General features: G+C 39.6%; 2 long non-coding RNA genes across 3 annotated transcripts; both read right to left on the bottom strand.

Moving 5' to 3' along the window:
• On the bottom strand, positions 7,189 to 9,350 carry LOC109947556. The gene is made up of 3 exons (XR_002270323.1): positions 9,320 to 9,350; positions 8,371 to 8,434; positions 7,189 to 7,370 (listed from the first exon to the last, which is right to left on the bottom strand). It is a non-coding gene; the product is annotated as an uncharacterized LOC109947556 (long non-coding RNA).
• LOC109947557 lies at positions 13,980 to 15,254 on the bottom strand. 2 transcript variants are annotated; one of them, XR_002270324.1, is made up of 2 exons: positions 15,239 to 15,254; positions 13,980 to 14,245 (listed from the first exon to the last, which is right to left on the bottom strand). It is a non-coding gene; the product is annotated as an uncharacterized LOC109947557 (long non-coding RNA). The 2 variants fall into 2 exon arrangements; XR_002270325.1 differs by lacking the exon at positions 15,239 to 15,254 and adding an exon at positions 14,963 to 15,154.

Genomic DNA, 20,160 nt, shown 5'->3' on the forward strand with positions numbered 1-20,160 from the left:
TATGCTCTCTTTCTCTTGCTTACTAATAAATATTTGGAAGCACACAGTACCTCTTGATTTCTTGCCCATTTTCAAGTTCTTTCTCCTATGTGCCTTCTTTGTCTATCGTTGTATATTCTTCAATAAGTATGTCAATTGAACTTGTTGATCATATATGTATGGTACTAAAATATGGATGTTAAAATAGTATGTTTAAAATAATTTTAATAATGTTTATTAAAATATATTAATTATTAAAAAAAAGAAAAAAAAATTGTTTTCAAGAATTTAACCAAATAAGTTTTCAAATTTTAAAGATTTAAAAATAATTTTCAAGTTGCATACCAAATAACTTTTTGAATCTTTAAAAATGAATTAGAGAACTCCTTGTTTTTAAGAAAAATCACAGTTTTTGAATTCCCTACTTAGATAGGATATCAAACAGACCTTTACTTTGCTGAGATCATCATAAACAACACCCAGGCTGCCCTTCGTCCTATTTCTAAGACAGCTTCAACCTTGTGGGGTTTGTAGCTTATGCACCAAACAAAAAATTCTTTGTGGAATTTGTTACTACCACGTAAAATGGGTCTACCATGGTGTTTACTTCTGTACCAAATAGCTTAGCTCTGGCATTTACTTCCACGTCAAATGGATCAACAATGGCTCTTATATGTTCAATGAAATGGATCTACTATTGCATTTGTAGGTTTAGCTTATACTTTTGGATTATGATGTTTTGGTTGAAGCCCATGATATAATGACGACCAAAATAATCCATAGATAATTGACCATCAAAATAATGTGGATCATCCATACAAATGTGTTGCATATTTTCCATGCAGTTCTTGTGTTCTTGATTCTTGGGTACTTAGGGCTCGTTTGGTAACGTTTTCAGAGAATATTTCAAAAAATGAAAATAAGAAACTAATTTGCATTTTCAAGATATGAGAATACGTCTGGCAATTTAAGTAGAATACAGTTTCAGAAAACAAAAACAATGAAAGTGTGTTTGGTAACATAAACAAATAAAATAAAATAATGATGTTTTTTAAAGGCTAAAATTATCATAAATATAATTTAACAAATAAAAAAAAATTCGAATGTTTTTTTAAAGGATAAAATCATCTTATTATCTTATATTTATGTTATTTATGTTGCAAATCAATATAAGATAAAAACCTTCCGTCCTCCCTCCATGGCTGCATAGAAGGTCTAAAAAGAAACCATCCTCAACCCCAACTTGCATATATTCACTTTTTTCCCTGTGGAAAATACCCATCTCTCTCTACCCCCTTGATTTTGCACTTTGCTGGTTCTACGACATCAATCGACAATGTGGTAGACTAACATGAACTTAAGGGTCAATGGTAGCAGTCAATGGTTGTAGTCAACGGTGGCATTTGTGTGACACTCCCACCTTATTTTTATTGTCCAATTAAATTAATTAATTATGAAATTATAATTTTGCCCTAGGGGATATGGTTATTTTGGTCACTTTTTAATTCAGTAATATTTTTGAAAATTGAATGCCGCCATGACATAAGTCGCGTCGATATGAGTTAGTAGACACGTAGTGGGTTAAAATTGAAGTTGTAATGAAGAAGTTAGGATCAACGGAAGTGCAATGGCACAACCGTAAATATTTCGAAGATGAAATTTTAAAAACCCAGATTTTTTCTTCTCTCTCTCTGTCTCCCGACGTCTCTCTCCTCCTTCACGACCAAAACAGCTTCCGTCCTTTGACCGGCAACAACCACCACGTCCGGCCACTATTGGCCACGAGGCCGGTACCAAAACGGCCACCTCGACTTACTCTTCCCTACCTACTCCACCTCCGAAGAAACCAGCAGCCACCGTAGCCAGAAATCGTGAAAAATAGGCCAAATTTTACGTAAACTTTATGGCGTTCGTTCCGACGATTCCGGCTACCAAATTTGTCGATCCAAGTATGCTTTCTCATCCTTTCAAAGTCATCTACCTGTTGGTTGGGTTGGTTAGGATTGATTTTGAAGTTTTGAAACTCGTTTTATAAATCAAAGATTTGGCCAATTTTCAACTTGAGTTTCAATCAAGTTCCGGTCACCTTTTGGCCATGGTCCAAGAACAAAAATTGCTCCACTAGTTGTCCTGATCACGTAGGTACATGAATTGTTGGGTGTTTCGGAAGTTTCCGGTCGCAGGAATTTTCTCAAGACACCCACGTGTTGCCGTTAGGGCTGGGCACGGTTCGGTTTGGACCGGTTTTTGCCTCAAATTAGAACCGATCCGATACTATTCATCCGGTTTGGTTCGGTTTGGTTTTAATAAAAAAATTTCAAAAACTGTCCGGTTCGATTTGAACCGGTTTCGGTCCGGTTCCGGTTCCGGTTCGGTTTTGAACCGGATTATAAAAATTACTTTTTAAAATTATTTTTTAATACAATTCTCAACTAAGATATTATTTTTTTACTTAAAAATTAACAAATTATTCAATTTCATATAAAAAATAAATATTAAAGTTAGAAAAGAGAGATATTTTGACATTGAACTTGGATAAATATTAAGTTTTTTTTAGTGAAATTAAAAATATAGCATTAAATATAAATATATATTGAAATTATATATATTGTTAGTTTCACCGGTTCGGTTCGGCCCGGTTCGGTTTTTGAAGACATGGAACCGGATCCGGAACCGGTCCAAACCGGTCCGGTTCGGTTTTTGACCGGTTTTTGACTTTTTGGTCAACTCGGTTTTTTTCCGGTTTGGTTCGGTACGGTTCGGTTTGGATTTCCGGTTCGCCGGTTTGAGTGCCCACCCCTAGTTGCCGTCGTGTGTGGTGGTGCATGGGCCATGTTTGGGTGGCCCATTTGGTCATAAAATGATCCCCATGCTCGGATTTGTTTCGTTACTATTTGACTGTCGATCGGATTTACGCATATTAGGCGCTATCTAGGTTTGATATGTTCAAACCATTGGATCTACTCCATTTCAAAATATGTTAATCTAGATACCTCTAGGATCGTGCAGAAATTCGCGGATCGTGAATCGGAGTCCCAGATGCTTTGATTCAATAATTCAAGGATTAGGTTCAACGGTAACCTTCCGATCGTGCGATCGCAAGCAATCCAACCATTTGATTCGGACCAAACTTTCAGGATGTGTATATTAAATCTTGTTGAACCCATATGAACTTTTAGATCGGGAATCGGAGGTCGTGGGGCCCGTGGGCCTGGTTGACCAGATTTGGAAAGTTTGACCACTCAGTAGATCGAGTGTCTCCCGAGGCTATTCCACCATTCAAAACACATAGTTGGACCTTAGGAACCTCCCGTCGTCATACACACACTTGAATCCTGGGAAATTAGGAAATTATTTTAAAGTTCTCGTTCAAAGCCCTTTATTTTAATCTAGTCCCTATGTCTTTAAATAGATACTTCGACCTAGCGTACACAGTAGGCGGGACCTTTTCAAGGTCAAGCAGTGTGGGACTATATGTGAGTGGACTTTGTTTCAAACTATAATCATTATTTTCAAGGATGGAAAAATATGCATAATGATTTCTTGGATTATTGAATTATTATTTATTTACTAATGTTGAATACAATATTATTATGAAAGTATTGGAATTATATTCGAATAATTGGGGTTGTGAATATTTTGAATACATATGTACTATTTTTTAGAATGATTATTTATACGTGGATATGTGTTGAGTACATGGGGTTGTTGGGAAGAGTTTATGAAATGTGGATTGGGTTGTGGTTAAGTCAGTTTTGAGTGCTATAAGCACTACCCTATGAACCTCTCTGAGTTTGGAATTTGTAGATTGGTTACTTGGAATTATGGAATACCTGGATATGTCAGAACCCGGGCACCCTTTGACGAGGTGTTTGTAGACCCTTAGTGGGGTTTGTTTGCACACGTAGGACTTGTCACATGTGTATAGTATTGAATATTCTGTTGTATGTGCTGGTAAGCCCAGTTCCCCGGTTGGACAGCTCGTTCCCTAGCCACATGGTCAATTGAGGATCCTTCCATGTGGTCTAGTCAAACAATCCTCCGGTTGGATTTATCAATGGGGACACTTCCTCGCTCGCCGTGCTGACGGGCACGAGTTTTGAGAGAGTAGTTTGGGAAAGGTTTTGGAATGGGATTGGTGATAGTATACTATTACGCGATTACACATTTCATTATGGTTTTGACTAAACTATGTATACGTATATATAGTTACATCGGTTTGAATGCTACATGGTGGGGTTATTATATGTTGATTTCAAAGATAACAAATTTTGTTTTTGTCCACTCACACATTTTCTGTTTTGTGCCCCCCATGCAGTAGATAGTCTTAAATCGAGCGGCCATATCAAGTCATGAATTCCGAGCCCGAGCTTATGTAGGATATACTTTTGTTCCTTTCTCTTCTGTTGAACTTTACTTTCATTTGTAAATTGAAACTCTTTAGACTACTATGATGTAGCCCATACTAGGGTTGATTGTAAGGTGCGAAGGCCTATTATGTAAATTGCATGTTATTATCTTGTGCATGCTGCCAGAGAGATTTATAAATGTATTTGACAGGTTTAAAATTTTTGGGAATGTCCATTTTTTAGGGGAGACTCTGTCGAAATTTCGGCAAAAAGTCTTGTTTCTTTTTTTATAAGTGGGCCCGGCATCGGTATGATGTCGAAAATACTACAGAATTAGTCCCGGATTTCCAGGAATTCGGGGCAGGTCCGGTCAATTTGGCGGTGGTAGTCGATGATGATGGGTCAAAGGAGATGGGTTTCAAGAGTGATGTTCCTCAATTCCAGAGAGAGAGAGAGAGAGAGAGAGAGAGAGAGAGGGGGGGGGGGGGGACAAATGATTTCCCTTGTTTTATGAAAACATTGTTGTTTTCAAGTTTTGCTCATGAACTTGGATTTGTTTTTAGAAAAAAGATTCTGGATTTCTCAAAAATGCTCCACTGAACGTGTGTTCCAGAAAAACAAGAAAGGGAAAATGAAAACTGGCCTAAAAACGATACCGAACTTGCGTTTAGTTTCTCGATTTCTCTTTTTTTAATTTGTAGCTAAATTTGCAAATCCCAAACTGTTCCTTAATTTTTCAGAAAGAAACATTTTTCCATCGCATTGGTGTAGTTGGGTCATCGAGAACAGTAAGGAGTGAGTGACAACGTGGAGTGAACCTAGCAAACACCAAGAAACCCTTACCTCCTAGTTCATTTCGGAAACCCTCACTTTGACTCCAGATATTGTCACTCACTCCTCCCTCTTCTTGTGAGTTAAATAAATTTATATGCCACTCTAACATTATATATATGATGGTGAAGAATTTGTCCGTAATTCTGAAAAAATGGGTGTTTATAGTGTAAGTAATATATATAAAAGCTCAAGATAAGAGTAAAGTAAAGTATAAGTTGGTTTGTAAGGTTGTGCAAAGTGGAGATTGTAGGTTTGGCACAATTGCATTTTACTTTTTTTACTTCGTTTTTAATTTATTTTAATAAAGCAACACTTGAGGTTGCGGCCAATATTTCGAGAGTAGGGAGTAGCCATGTATGGGACCAAGTGTGGCATAAGTGAATTTTTGATATTCTTGCTTGTGATTTAAACCTTACTATTCAACTTTAATAAAGCATCTCTCTTTCATTGGCGAAAAAAAAAATTTATTTTAATAAAGGTGTTAACCCTTAAACACCAAGAAACCCTTTCCTTAAGATTTTCTTGGGTTAAACTTAAATTTTCTTAAATTAAAGTAGGACATGTGTCATTCGAATAAATAGGGGACGTGGAGGGTATAGACAAATTGGGTAACACAAGTACTTAGTAAGATTGTGAAGTATTCATTACTTATTGACTTAGAACACCGCCTGCCGTATGAAATACGGCAATATATATTTCATCACATTCATGTTGCATGCAAATCACAAACGTTCTCCCTGTCTTATTTTCCTCGATGAAAAATCCCCCCCTTGATTATTTCAACCAAGGATTGGTCCAGTAAAAGCTAATAAAAGTAAAAGATTGCCACACACATCCAAAAAACAAAAAATTTCATTTTCTCATTGTATATATGGTATATATCTAACAACATCGATTATTACTTTTGATTTGACTTTTGTACGTACACGCAAATCATTCATTTGTGTCAAATGTATTTACTTTTATAAAAAAAATTATTAGGGTTGCCAACCACTGCCACCTCTTACATCCCTCTACCATCCAAATCAGGGTCATTTCGCCTCTCTCTCTCTCTCTCTCTCTCTCTCTCTCTCTCTCTAAATTAAAATTTAGTAAATTTAGGTTTTACCCATAAAAAAACTTTCACTTTTAGAAAAAGCCAAAGCTTTTTCAAAAAAGACAGAATAACCTCTCAACTTTCAAACCAAAGACATGCAAATGTAAAGGATTTCTTAGGAAATCAAAAAATAAATAAGGGCAATTTTGTCCATTTTGGCTTCTTTTAAAAATTTTCTCTCTCCTTTGGGCTTTTCCAAAGTCTCCCTTAAAATTTTCAACCAAACTCGCACAAATAAATACAGAATTTGATTTAAGAATTGGGTATAAATGAAAATTATGCAAATACACAATTAGCTCACTCAAATTAAAATTGTCAACATCTTAATTCTTACTTACCATCTTTCAATATAGTCAAAGCAAAATCGATTTGTCTTACAATTGGAACAGTGAACAAGTACAAACTTGTTAGACTTGTCCTACAAAATGCAAACTTTTCATTTTCGTTCATTTCACAAAAAAACATAGTCAACAATCCATAAGAATTTAGAACAACACCAACATAGAGAGAGAGAGAGAGAGAGAGAGAGAGAGAGAGAGAGAGAGAGAGAGAGATCACCTCTTTCAATTCACAATTGTTCATGGGGAAGGCAAAAGGAGGATAAGTTAATTTTTTTCCTTCTAAAATGAGGAGTCGATAAATAGAATAAATTAAATTTTTTTAAAAGTATATAAAACCTGAAGGCACAAAAAAGTTTTTCGTGTCCTATGGAAAGTGACAGGACCCGACCCAATTTTCGCTTTGAAATTCGAGCCAAGTCCTGTGCGTGTCCGACACCTGGTGAATGTCGGGCACAAAAGAACTTTTTACCCTTTTTGTTTCAAAATTCTTTTAAAATGTCCCTTAGACTTCTGCCGAAAATTCGGCAGAGTTTCCCCTGAATTTTGACCAAACCCAAAGTTTTCCACCTGTTAAACAATCAATTAAATTCACACCAACTGCCAGAATATCTCAAATAACAGATCTCAACTCCAGTTTTTCAGTTTCAACTAGATATCAGAGCATTTTCTAAAGTTTACAGAGTTCCAAGGGCTTTTCTACAAAACTCTACCTGATTTGATGGCGCGGAAGCTAGGAATGGCCCGGTGGTGGATCCTGCGCACTTCTACGGCCTGGGGGCGAAAAACATGTTGAAAATGTGAGTGGACAAAAAGAATGTTCTCAAACTAGTTTATAAACATAATAACCCCCGTAGTCAAAATAATTATGTATGTAAATCTAAAGTTCATCGGCAATCAAATATATAAAGCATGTAAATCAACAGGTATATGTATATGTATATATATATATATAGATAATAAACGGCACGAATGTTAAGAAGACTGATATAAAATTTTCTGAAAACAATAATTTCATAAAACACTGAAATTCCTTTAAAAGTACCACCTAGAAGTACCCCTGTAAGTCCGTCAATTCCCCTGGCAGGTCTCGGGCGCTACGCAGTCTACCCGAGCCGCAAACTGGCGAAATCAGGGGACTATGATCAGCCTGATCTGTCGGCAGGTCTCGATGACACCAAGTCGACTTGAGCCGCTCTGGCAAGATACAGGGGACCGTAGTCAGCCTGATCCGCAATCCTGGCAGGTCTCGGGGACACAGAGTCAGCCGAGCCGCAATCCTGGCAGGTCTCGGGACACCAAGTCTGTCGAGCCGCAAATCCTGGCACTCATGGTCCGAGCGTCCCCGAAACTCGTGAGGCAAAGTCAAGTGCATTGACGTAACTGAAATCAGACTGGATGTCCGTAGACATCGGTCCGACTGTGGGTAATCACCAAAGATAAATGGGTACACGGTGGTTTTAAAATAAACTATTTTAAAAAAAATCTAATAACTCACTGCATCTCGGTAAATCTGAAGCTTTGCTGCTATCTCCTCTGGTAAAGTTCTCAAACTCTGCTTTTTATTTTACTAGAGCTTCAGAAATTAAGCATCACGTAGATCAAAGTACTAAACCGTACAAATCATGCTTAAAGGAAACAGTTCATAAAACTTATCCAAATAAACTCATTTATAAAAGCTTATTTATATAAAATCATTTAAGTAAACTTGTTTATATAAATCATTTATATAACTCATTTATATAAAATCATTCATGAAAGAAAGTTCACTCACTGATGGTCCGAGCTAACTGGACCCTTTGAAGGTCCCTCCTGCGGGTCGCTTGGACCTCTGGTGCCTGATTAACCATGAATAGTAAATCAATAAACTGCTGAATAAAAAGAATTTAAATTAAACACCCTGTCCCCGGCTCCTAGAAGTACGTGCAATCGTTTCAAGTTACTCCTATGTCTACATTAGCTTTTTAGGCTCTTAGATCAGTTTTGGAAGACCCGATGCTTAACTAAGCGATAAACCACCAGACCGGTCGATCCAGGACCCCGTGGGTCCACGGTCTCCGATGGCCAATCTGGGCTTCTCTAAAGGTTCCTCATAAAGAAGGAACCATGTTCCGCGAATTCGGTCCGAAACGGACGGTCGGATTGACCAGAATCGCGTTATCGCTTAAAATCCAAACCCAGCCCCAGGGTTCGCGATTTCGAAGTATCCGAGACTCCGATTCACAATCCGTCGAATCCTACACAATCCTGGAATCATGTAGACCGACATATCCAAAATTCAGTGCGATCCGACGATTAGACAACATTGCACCCAAGGATCGTGCGATATGGAAAATCCGTTCGGGGCTCAAACGGACTCCGAATCGAGATCCGCGAAATCCTACGCGCTCGTGACTACACGAGGATCTCAAAACTGTCCAGAGTTACTCCACACCCTCGCCCACGCGCCGCCACACGCGCGGGCAGATTGGGTGTCCAAAGCGATTATGGGTTGCCGGAAAAAAACTCGGAACCAAGACTCCAAACTCCTATCCTAAGTAAAAAACCCCATTTGGAGTCACTTTTGTTCTTGGACACACCCCAAAAAGTGGCCGAAAATGGCCGATCACGGCGGCCAAAGTTTGACCAATTTTCAAGTTGAAAATTGAGTGATCTAGAGGTGAAATCGATCAAAACCCAGCCAACCATCAGTTAGAGCACGAAAAATAGCTGAGAATCCATACCTTACTCGAACGATTTGGTTGAGAAACGAAGAAGAACGAAGGAGATGAAGTTCGGGTGAAAACCGCCGATTCTTGTCCAGTTTCCGGCGAGCTCCGGCTGGTGCAGGTGCGGCGACGGGTCGGGGCGTGACGGCGGCGAGAAGACGAAGTTGGTGGTACTAACATCGGAGATCGGCGTGCCCTGTGGTGGCGACGGGAGGCGCTGGAAGGGAGGAGGGCGCACGGCTTGCGCGCGACGGGAGGAGAGAGAGAGAGAGAGAGGAGAGAGAAATGAGGAGAGAGAAGGGAGAAAGAGATAAAAAATCTGACTTTTGTCCAAATTACCATTTTGCCCTTCGCGGTATTTTGACCGTATTTTTTTCGTTACAACTCCGATTCGAGTCTACTCCGTGTCTACGAACTCGTTTCGCCTTGCTCTACGCAACGGCATAAGCGGAATTACCAAATTCTTTCCCGATCAAAAAGTCAACTTTTTCTCTATTAAAAAAATGCGAGGGCAAAATTGTCTTTTTGCTAGAAGATATTAATCCTACTTTTTAGATATTATATTTCTTTTTAGACATTTTATTTTGAGTTATTACAATCTACCCCCCTTATAAAAATTTCGTCCTCGAAATTTACATCCCTGTCCTTCAAAGAGGGGGGGGGGGGGGGGGAAAGGACTGCTTCTGTATCTGCAATTCGGGTTGCTACACTGCATATATCACTGAAATCTAAACACTTCCCATTCAAAAATTTGAACTGCTAGTTTCCCACATCTTCTATAACTTCATTGGGTCCGTTATAGTTAAAATTTGGCTCCCTTGCTTCCTTAAATCTCACTACACCTTCCTTAGGCGAGAAATGTTGAAGAATACCCAACTGAAAATCCTTATTCTAGTATCTGCATAACTTCTTGCCAATCCTGGGTCGCTTGAGTCTTTCTTTGCCTAATCTAATTAAGTTCTTTATTTCCTTCAACACTTTCAGATTTAAATAAACCTTGCTTAATATTCCATCTTCATACTTGGGTGGTCCATACTATGTCTCGTATAGAGCATCAATTGGAAACATCTTAATTATAGATACCAATAGCAAACTTTAGATTTGTAATCCGAGGAAGTTCGACAACTGTTACTTAAGGCACACTCTCAAACCGGTATCTTTTCACCCAAATCAGTCTGAAACTGTAGTATACCATGTCTCAATAACCCTTCTACAATTTGCGTCATTTTCTTAAGCTGGTCATCTGTCTAGTGTGAATTGTGGTATTAAACTGTAATCAATTTCCAAAAGCTTCCTTTAGCTGAGTCCAACTGGAACATATCCTGGATTTCTTGATCTAAACCATAGGGACTGGTATTCCAAACGTCGCAAAATCTTATCTGTGAAAATCCTTGCCAGTTTGTTCGGACCAAACTTGACTCTCACCGGTAGAAATTAAACAAACTTGCTGAATCGACCCTCTAATTTCCTATACTCCATTCTGCTTTCTCTGTGTTTAGGGAGGTTGAATATAAACTCCATCATAAGTTACTCCTACTTCCCTTCAGAAATTGGAAATAGTTGCAAGATTCCTGACAATCTCTGTTGCTCAGCTAACATTTGCTGCAAACTCTGCTGTTTCTTTCATCATAAGAAGTCACTAGTAAAATCTCCATTTGACACTTCAATCTTCATATCATATAGTTCATCCTTTACTCGTAGGATTTAAATCAAGATCCTGTAATTGATATGCAAATATTCGAGTTCTTAGCACTGATCTTCCCTGAAGAGTGGCTAACGGTGTTTCCTGATTATCTATATCTAGCCTATTTTGAGTTTCCTCAGTCCTACCATCACTGATAAATATTTCCTTCGGAAATAAACTACTGCTCCTGAATATTTCATATTGAGTATATCTGTAACGGCATTAGTTTTGCCTGGGTGACATTTGGTGGTATAGTCCTGATCTTTTATCAACTCTGACCATTCTCTTTACCTCAACTTTAGTTCTTCCTATATGAATAAATATCGTAACCTTTGTGATCTGTAAAGATCTGGCATATCTCCTCACTACCGCCAATTTCTAAGACAAACACTATCGCGGCGGTTCATTATATGAATAGGATACTTCAATCCAGGCTTCTTCAGTTGCCTAGACGCATAATCGTTCACTCTACCATACAGTATCAGTGCAAACCCCAATTCTTATTGCAAACAGCACTGTAGCATGCCAAGTTCCCCACTAATCTCCTGAAGTACTAAAAGAAAACAGTGGTTGGTTTGTCCTTACGTTTAACATAACCCTCTTCACACTTATCTGATCACGCCAAATTAACTTCTTCCTTTACCAAAGAGATAAGCGATGTCGCCATGGTGGATAACCCTTCTACAGAGCGACAATAATAACCAGTTTACTTGGAAAACCCTGTACCTTAGTAGTACTGATCGGCCGTAGCCAAATTTACTACTGCTTCACTCCTTGAGGATCAATAAAATACTCTCAACCGAATCATGTGTTCCAAGGAACTCACTTTGTCCCTTCAACATGCACACTTACTGAGCTTGGCATAAAGTTATTGCCTTCTTAGAGTCCACCACCCAATGTTTAAATACTTCGCATGTGCTTTCTGTCTCTTAGAATACACCAAAAGATTATCTAGCTACACAATCATGAGGCGATTTCAAAACCGCCCAAACCTTCTGTTCAAGGGGGCCCAAAATACAACTGGCACATCTTTTAATTCTTCATATTATGACCAGGAACTCAAAGTACCCATACCTTATTCAACACGCTGTTTTTAAGTACATACTCCTTTCTAATTCATTACTGGAGCTATCCAAGCCTCAAATCATTTGTTAGAAATTCCCTTGGCACTCCTTAGCTTATTAAACAATTCCTTACCGTGAGACCATGAACATCTATCTTCGCACTATAATCTTATCCAGCTACCCTGAGTCCATGCATAACTTCATGATGATACCTCCTTCCTTAAATAACACTAGAACACTTCAATGAGGAAAACACTAAGTTGAATGACCCTCTTCGCTATCAATTCTGGCAATTTAGTCTTTAGCTTCTTCAACTTACTGGTGTCCTTTTGTACTTTACCCGAGAAATAGGCTCCATTCCTGGGGCGAGCTCAAGGATAAAGGTAGCTTTGAGATACAGTATCCGGCCAAATTAATCCAACCCTGGGATGACCTCCAGTCCACCATGCCGAAGGGGAATTCAATCTGTAACTGCAGTAAATAATACTCATGCTTCCTACTGAGTCATGTTATACTGTCTATCTACGGGCCTAAAACTGTCACTACCTCCCCTCGGCTGACTGCTTCCTCCACTAGCCATACTGATTTGGGCCCACCACTAAACAGAGCCTCCATAGACTGTGGTGCTTCCTGTGATTTACCTTGCTTACTTGTTTCGCTAAAGTAATGATCTTTTTATGCTGAGCGAACAGCGGCAACCCTTTTTGAAAATAATATCTTCCAGCAGTACTCCATTAGCAGTGCACGGAATGGTACCTACCACACCTGGCCCATTAGGGCAACGTCTCCAGTTAAAGTCTGACAACAACTGTCTTCCAATACTTCTGGCTATACCAGCCCCAGAACAATTTTCCAATATTACTATCTTGGCTGGTACCTTTACTGGAACTAAATCCAGGTCGGTAGCCTCCATATCTGCGGCCATTCGGTGATCGGAATCTGTAATCACCACTTTAATTACCTCTCTTAAATTCTTCCTGATTAGTATTACCTATATCCAAATACTGTGCACAGAGTGCACCCCATGGTCTGCCCATTATCTGGCCGGGGCAGATATCACCACGGCACCAAAGTTAACCAACTACTAACTGATCACAATATCTTGGATAAAGGCTTTTAACCTTATCACAACCAGGTACTACCTCTTACTTTCCGATCTCTGTAGTAGAAAACAGTACGTGAAATCTTTCTCTCGTGTACGAATCCAATCATTATTCCCTATCCATCTGCAAAATTCCTTCATCCACACATTCGGTAGACTTGTGAGTAATGCTGACTATCAAATGTGGCTCTAAAATGCTTATCCTGTACGAGTCAAAAGATTCTGTTATCGTTTCTTAACTAAATCCCACAAATACTCTACTCTTCTGTGAAGCAACCAGGACCTCCATGACCTGCTCTATTCCTTCAATTCTATCCTCTTTTACTACTAGGCACCACTATTATCCCAATTTATAGCTCTTAATCCTTTTTACTTGATCCTCCCATCTGACGGGTGGATCTTTGGCTGGCTAAAGTCTGAGTGAACAACTCCATGGTCTACTGAACATTTGGATCTCCCCGCCTACTCGGTACAGTAGGTACGACTCTTGACGAGCCTCTAACGAAGGATTACACTACTGGTTTCGATACCAGTGCAATTCATGTCCGACTTGAGAATTCCATCCCCTTACGTCGGAATATCAGTCTACTTTCCCTACGGACACCACCACCATTTGGGCCCAACTTGAAAAGAAAACTAGGATGCACAGAGTGCAAAGTCTACAGGAAGTAAAACCTATGCTCTAATACCAAATTGACAGGACCCGACCCAATTTTCGCTTTGAAATTCGAGCCAAGTCCTGTGCGTGTCCGACACCTGGTGAATGTCGGGCACAAAAGACCTTTTTACCCTTTTCGTTTCAAAATTCTTTTAAAATGTCCCTTAGACTTCTGCCGAAAATTCGGCAGAGTTTCCCCTGAATTTTGACCAAACCCAAAGTTTTCCACCTGTTAAACAATCAATTAAATCCACACCAACTGCCAGAATATCTCAAATAACAGATCTCAACTCCAGTTTTTCAGTTTCAACTAGATATCAGAGCATTTTCTAAAGTTTACAGAGTTCCAAGGGCTTTTCTACAAAACTCTACCTGATTTGATGGCGCGGAAGCTAGGAATGGCCCGGTGGTGGATCCTGCGCACTTCTACAGCCTGGGGGCGAAAAACATGTTGAAAATGTGAGTGGACAAAAAGAATGTTCTCAAACTAGTTTATAAACATAATAACCCCTGTAGTCAAAATAATTATGTATGTAAATCTAAAGTTCATCGGCAATCAAATATATAAAGCATGTAAATCAACAGGTATATGTATATGTATATATATATATATAGATAATAAACGGCACGAATGTTAAGAAGACTGATATAAAATTTTCTGAAAACAATAATTTCATAAAACACTGAAATTCCTTTAAAAGTACCACCTAGAAGTACCCCTGTAAGTCCGTCAATTCCCCTGGCAGGTCTCGGGCGCTACGCAGTCTACCCGAGCCGCAAACTGACGAAATCAGGAGACTATGATCAGCCTGATCCGCCGGCAGGTCTCGATGACACCAAGTCGACTCGAGCCGCTCTGGCAAGATACAGGGGACCGTAGTCAGCCTATCCTGGCAGGTTTCGGGGACACAGAGTCAGCCGAGCCGCAATCCTGGCAGGTCTCGGGACACCAAGTCTGCCGAGCCGCAAATCCTGGCACTCACGGTCCGAGTGTCCCCGAAACTCGTGAGGCAAAGTCAAGTGCACTGACGTAACTGAAATCAGACTGGATGTCCGTAGACATCGGTCCGACTGTGGGTAATCACCAAAGATAAATGGGTACACGGTGGTTTTAAAATAAACTATTTTAAAAAAAAATCTAATAACTTACTGCATCTCGGTAAATCTGAAGCTTTGCTGCTATCTCCTCTGGTAAAGTTCTCAAACTCTGCTTTTTATATTACTAGAGCTTCAGAAATTAAGCATCACGTAGATCAAAGTACTAAACCGTACAAATCATGCTTAAAGGAAACAGTTCATAAAACTTATCCAAATAAACTCATTTATAAAAGCTTATTTATATAAAATCATTTAAGTAAACTTGTTTATATAAATCATTTATATAACTCATTTATATAAAATCATTCATGAAAGAAAGTCCACTCACTGATGGTCCGAGCTAATTGGACCCTTTGAAGGTCCCTCCTGCGGGTCACTTGGACCTCTGGTGCCTGATTAACCATGAATAGTAAATCAATAAACTGCTGAATAAAAAGAATTTAAATTAAACACCCTGCCTCCGGCTCCTAGAAGTACGTGCACTCGTTTCAAGTTACTCCTATGTCTACATTAGCTTTTTAGGCTCTTAGATCAGTTTTGGAAGACCCGATGCTTAACTAAGCGATAAACCACCAGACCGGCCGATCCGGGACCCCGTGGGTCCACGGTCTCCGATGGCCAATCTGGGCTTCTCTAAAGGTTCCTCATAAAGAAGGAACCATGTTCCGCGAATTCGGTCCGAAACAGACGGTCGGATTGGCCAGAATCGCGTTATCGCTTAAAATCCAAACCCAGCCCCAGGGTTCGCGATTTCGGAGTATCCGGGACTCCGATTCACAATCCGTCGAATCCTACACAATCCTGGAATCATGTAGACCGACATATCCAAAATTCAGTGCGATCCGACGATTAGACAACATTGCACCCAAGGATCGTGCGATATGGAAAATCCGTTCGGGGCTCAAACGGACTCCGAATCGAGATCCGCAAAACCCTACGCGCTCGTGATTACACGAGGATCTCAAAACTGCCTAGAGTTACTCCACACCCTCGCCCACGCGCCGCCACACGCGCGGGCAGATTGGGTGTCCAAAGCGATTATGGGTTGCCGGAAAAAAACTCGGAACCAAGACTCCAAACTCCTATCCTAAGTAAAACACCCAATTTGGAGTCACTTTTGTTCTGGGACACACCCCAAAAAGTGGCCGAAAATGGCCGATCACGGCGGCCGAAGTTCGACCAATTTTCAAGTTGAAAATCGAGTGATCTAGAGGTGAAATCGATCAAAACCCAGCCAACCATCAGTTAGAGCACGAAAAATAGCTGAGAATCCATACCTTACTCGAACGATTTGGTTGAGAAACGAAGGAGAACGAAGGAGATGAAGTTCGGGTGAAAACCGCCGATTCTTGTCCAGTTTCCGGCGAGCTCCGGCCGGTGCAGGTGAGGCGACGGGTCGGGGCGTGACGGCGGCGAGAAGACGAAGCTGGTGGTACTAACATCGGAGATCGGCGTGCCCTGTGGTGGCGACGGGAGGCGCTGGAAAGGAGGAGGGCGCACGGCTTGCGCGCGACGGGAGGAGAGAGAGAGAGAGAGAGAGAGGAGAGAGAAATGAGGAGAGAGAAGGGAGAAAGAGATAAAAAATCTGACTTTTGTCCAAATTACCATTTTGCCCTTCGAGGTATTTTGACCGTATTTTCTTCGTTACAACTCCGATTCGAGTCTACTCCGTGTCTACGGACTCGTTTCGCCTTGCTCTACGCAACGGCATAAGCGGAATTTGCCAAATTCTTTCCCGATCAAAAAGTCAACTTTTTCTCTATTAAAAAAATGCGAGGGCAAAATTGTCTTTTTGCTAGAAGATATTAATCCTACTTTTTAGATATTATATTTCTTTTTAGACATTTTATTTTGGGTTATTACAGAAAGCACAATTAATCATGCTTTTAAACTATAATAATTACTCTCATTGACTGACAATGAGGTGACAAAATGGAAGTTGATATTAGCATTGGATACAAAGGTTGTGCCCAAATTTCAATAGGCACAAATAAATTTGTTCTTAGACATATATTTATTGTGCTTTTTGTGTAAAAGGCATCTTTAAGTATTTTTTGTACTAAATGAAATTGAAAAGGCATAACCCTTCTTTCGTGCTCTTTGAAATGTGCCTTTAGAGCAGTTTTGTAGTACTGAGATAAGCATAAAGTAAAGTATAAGTTGGTTTGTAAGTTTGTGGAGATTGTAGGTTTAGCTCAATTGCATTTTACTTTTTTTTTCATTTTTTTTTAAATTTATTTTAATAAGGCAGCGCATGAGGTTGTGGTCAATATTTTAAGCACTGAAGGACCTAGAAATTTTGTAACGAAAGAACAATTTTTAACAGCACAAGACTTCATCGATGAATAAATTTTTATAAAGATTTAGAATTTTCTCAGCAACAAAACAAAGACTTAGTGTGGTGGGGACGTAAGAAAAAAAGGATATGAATATGATGTTTTATAAATACTTTTTTATATTTAGCTAACATGTTTTGTAAAGACTTGGATGGAGTTCTCTCCAAAAATACAAAAAAAGAAACCTTGCAATTGGAATTTGGGTCGCAAGCTTTCTGCATGGGCCTCGAGGCTTCTTCAATTCAGTTCAACTGGAGTGAACTCAGACTTTTGTATTAAATTATTAATAATAGTATATAATGCTGATTATGACCACGTGCAAGTCTGAGGGCACTTTGGCCGCAGGTTCCGTGGAATTAGGCTTCATCAATTTTTATTTATTTATTTTTTTTTTTGCCTTGGTCCAAAACGATATCGTTGTGGCCAAAAACTTTATAAAAAAAAATTATATGTTATAAAATAACCTGGAATATATGCGGATATTGAGCTGCATGAAAAATAGATAAGACAACTTTTAACGAGGTTCGGCTATGCCTACGTCCTCGGAGAGCAGCAGCAGTAACCTTTCACTATAAAATAATATGGCTACAACTTTAGTGTTTACAACATATGTGGCTCACTGAATTTTCTCTCTTTTCTTTCTTTCTCTTCCTTTCTCTTCTTTTTTCTCTTCTTCTTCTTTCCGTTTCTCTTCTTATTTATAGGCTGAAATAATCACTATTCATCACTATTCATCACTGTTCACCCGTGACAGACAAACTCTATCAAAGCCGCCAAATGAACAGTAATGAATAGTATCAAAGCCGCCAAATGAACAGTAATGAACAGTAATGTGGGCTCCATATCAAGACTTTTATAACACTTCCCCTTGGAGACCACATGACCCTAGATTGGTTGCCTCATTAAAACCTTGCTTGGAAAAACCCAGTGGGAAAATCTAAGCGAAGGAAAAAGAGTACAACGTGCATATGTCCTATGTTAGAGGACTCTTGAATGCTCCCCCTGATTTTGCATGCTCCAACTTGATTGCTTGCAGAGTTGTCGTAATCCGATGCCATGTACTAACTTTTGGAATGTATATTTCGGCAATGATTTAGTGAAGAGATCTGCCAGGTTATCACTTGAGCGGATTTGTCTGACTTTGATTTCTTGACTCTTCTGGAGCTCATGTGTATAGAAAAACTTTGGTGATATGTGTTTAGTCCTGTCACCCTTGATATATCCTCCTGTAATCTGAGCAATACAAGCTGCATTGTCCTCATTCAGAATTGTTGGAGTGTCTGTTGTTGAGGGTAGGGCACATGTGCTTCGGATGTGATGGATTACCGATCTTAACCAAACGCATTCACGACTGGCTTCATGGAGGGCAAGTATTTCTGAGTGATTGGAAGATGTGGCCACTAATGTTTGTTTTGTTGAACGCCATGAGATCGCAGTTCCTCCACATGTAAATACATACCCAGTCTGTGATCGTCCTTGATGTGGATCAGAGAGATATCCTGCATCAGCATAACCAATAATACTCTGGGCGTTGGTCGATTCACTGGAATAGAATAACCCCATGTCTGTTGTCCCACGAAGGTATCGTAGAACATGTTTGATGCCGGTCCAGTGTCGCCTTGTTGGAGCAGAACTGTACCTTGCTAACAGATTTACTGAGAATGATATGTCTGGTCTGGTACATTGTGCTAGGTACAATAAAGCACCTATTGCACTAAGATATGGTACTTCTGGACCAAGGACCATTTCATCATTCCCTTTTGGACGATATGGGTCTTTCTTAGTGTCAAGCGATCGAACGACCATTGGAGTGCTAAGTGGATGGGCTTTATCCATGCCAAACCGTTTCAATACTTTCTCAGTATAAGTTGATTGATGCACCAAAATTCCATTAGCACTGTGCTCAATCTGCAAGCCAAGACAATATTTTGTCTTTCCAAGATCCTTCATCTCAAACTCACGTTTGAGATAATCAACAGTCTTTTGAAGCTCTGCAGAAGTTCCAATTAGATTCATGTCGTCGACATATACTGCCACTATCGCAAATCCAGACTTTGATTTCTTAATAAACACACATGGGCAAACAGGATCATTTGTGTATCCTTCCTTCAATAAATACTTACTGAGACGATTGTACCACATTCGTCCAGATTGTTTTAGCCCATATAATGATCTTCTCAATTTAACTGAGAACATGCCCCGTGGTGTGTTTCTGGCTGCTTCAGGCAACCTGAATCCTTCTGGAACTTTCATGTATATATCTGTATCCAATTCTCCATACAAATATGCGGTAATAACATCCATGAGTCTCATTTCAAGTTTTTCTGAAACCGCCAAACTTATTAGGTAACGGAATGTAATTGTGTCCATTACTGGAGAGTACGTTTCCACATAATCAATTCCAGGCCTTTGTGAAAAACCTTGCGCAACGAGTCGCGCTTTATACCTTGAGATCTCATTTTTCTCATTGCGCTTTCTTGTAAATACCCACTTGTAACCTACAGGGTTTACATTGGGTGGAGTTGGACTAATATGTCCAAAAACACTCCTTTTTTCCAAAGAATTTAATTATGCCTGGATTGCATCCTTCCACTTGGGCCAATCTTGCCTCTGTGTACATTCATTAATAGAGGGTGGTTCAATATCATCATCTTTTATGATTTCAGCAGCCACTGAGAATGCAAATATATCATCGATGATCATCTCATTTCTACTCCATAATTCATTAGTAGACGTATAATTTATGGAGATTTCTTGACTTTCAGGTACGGTTGCCACTCCAGGGGCACTTGTTTCACCAATGACTTTTTCCTTGTCAAGAAGTACCTGTCCCTCTTTGGGGGCATTTGAATTATGAATTGTGGGCTCTCTATTTATTTCATGTGGATTCATTTTGTCCATCAACTTCCTCTTT

This window comes from Prunus persica, chromosome G2, assembly GCF_000346465.2.
Source record: "Prunus persica cultivar Lovell chromosome G2, Prunus_persica_NCBIv2, whole genome shotgun sequence".
In the NCBI taxonomy this organism is placed as follows: domain Eukaryota; kingdom Viridiplantae; phylum Streptophyta; class Magnoliopsida; order Rosales; family Rosaceae; genus Prunus; species Prunus persica.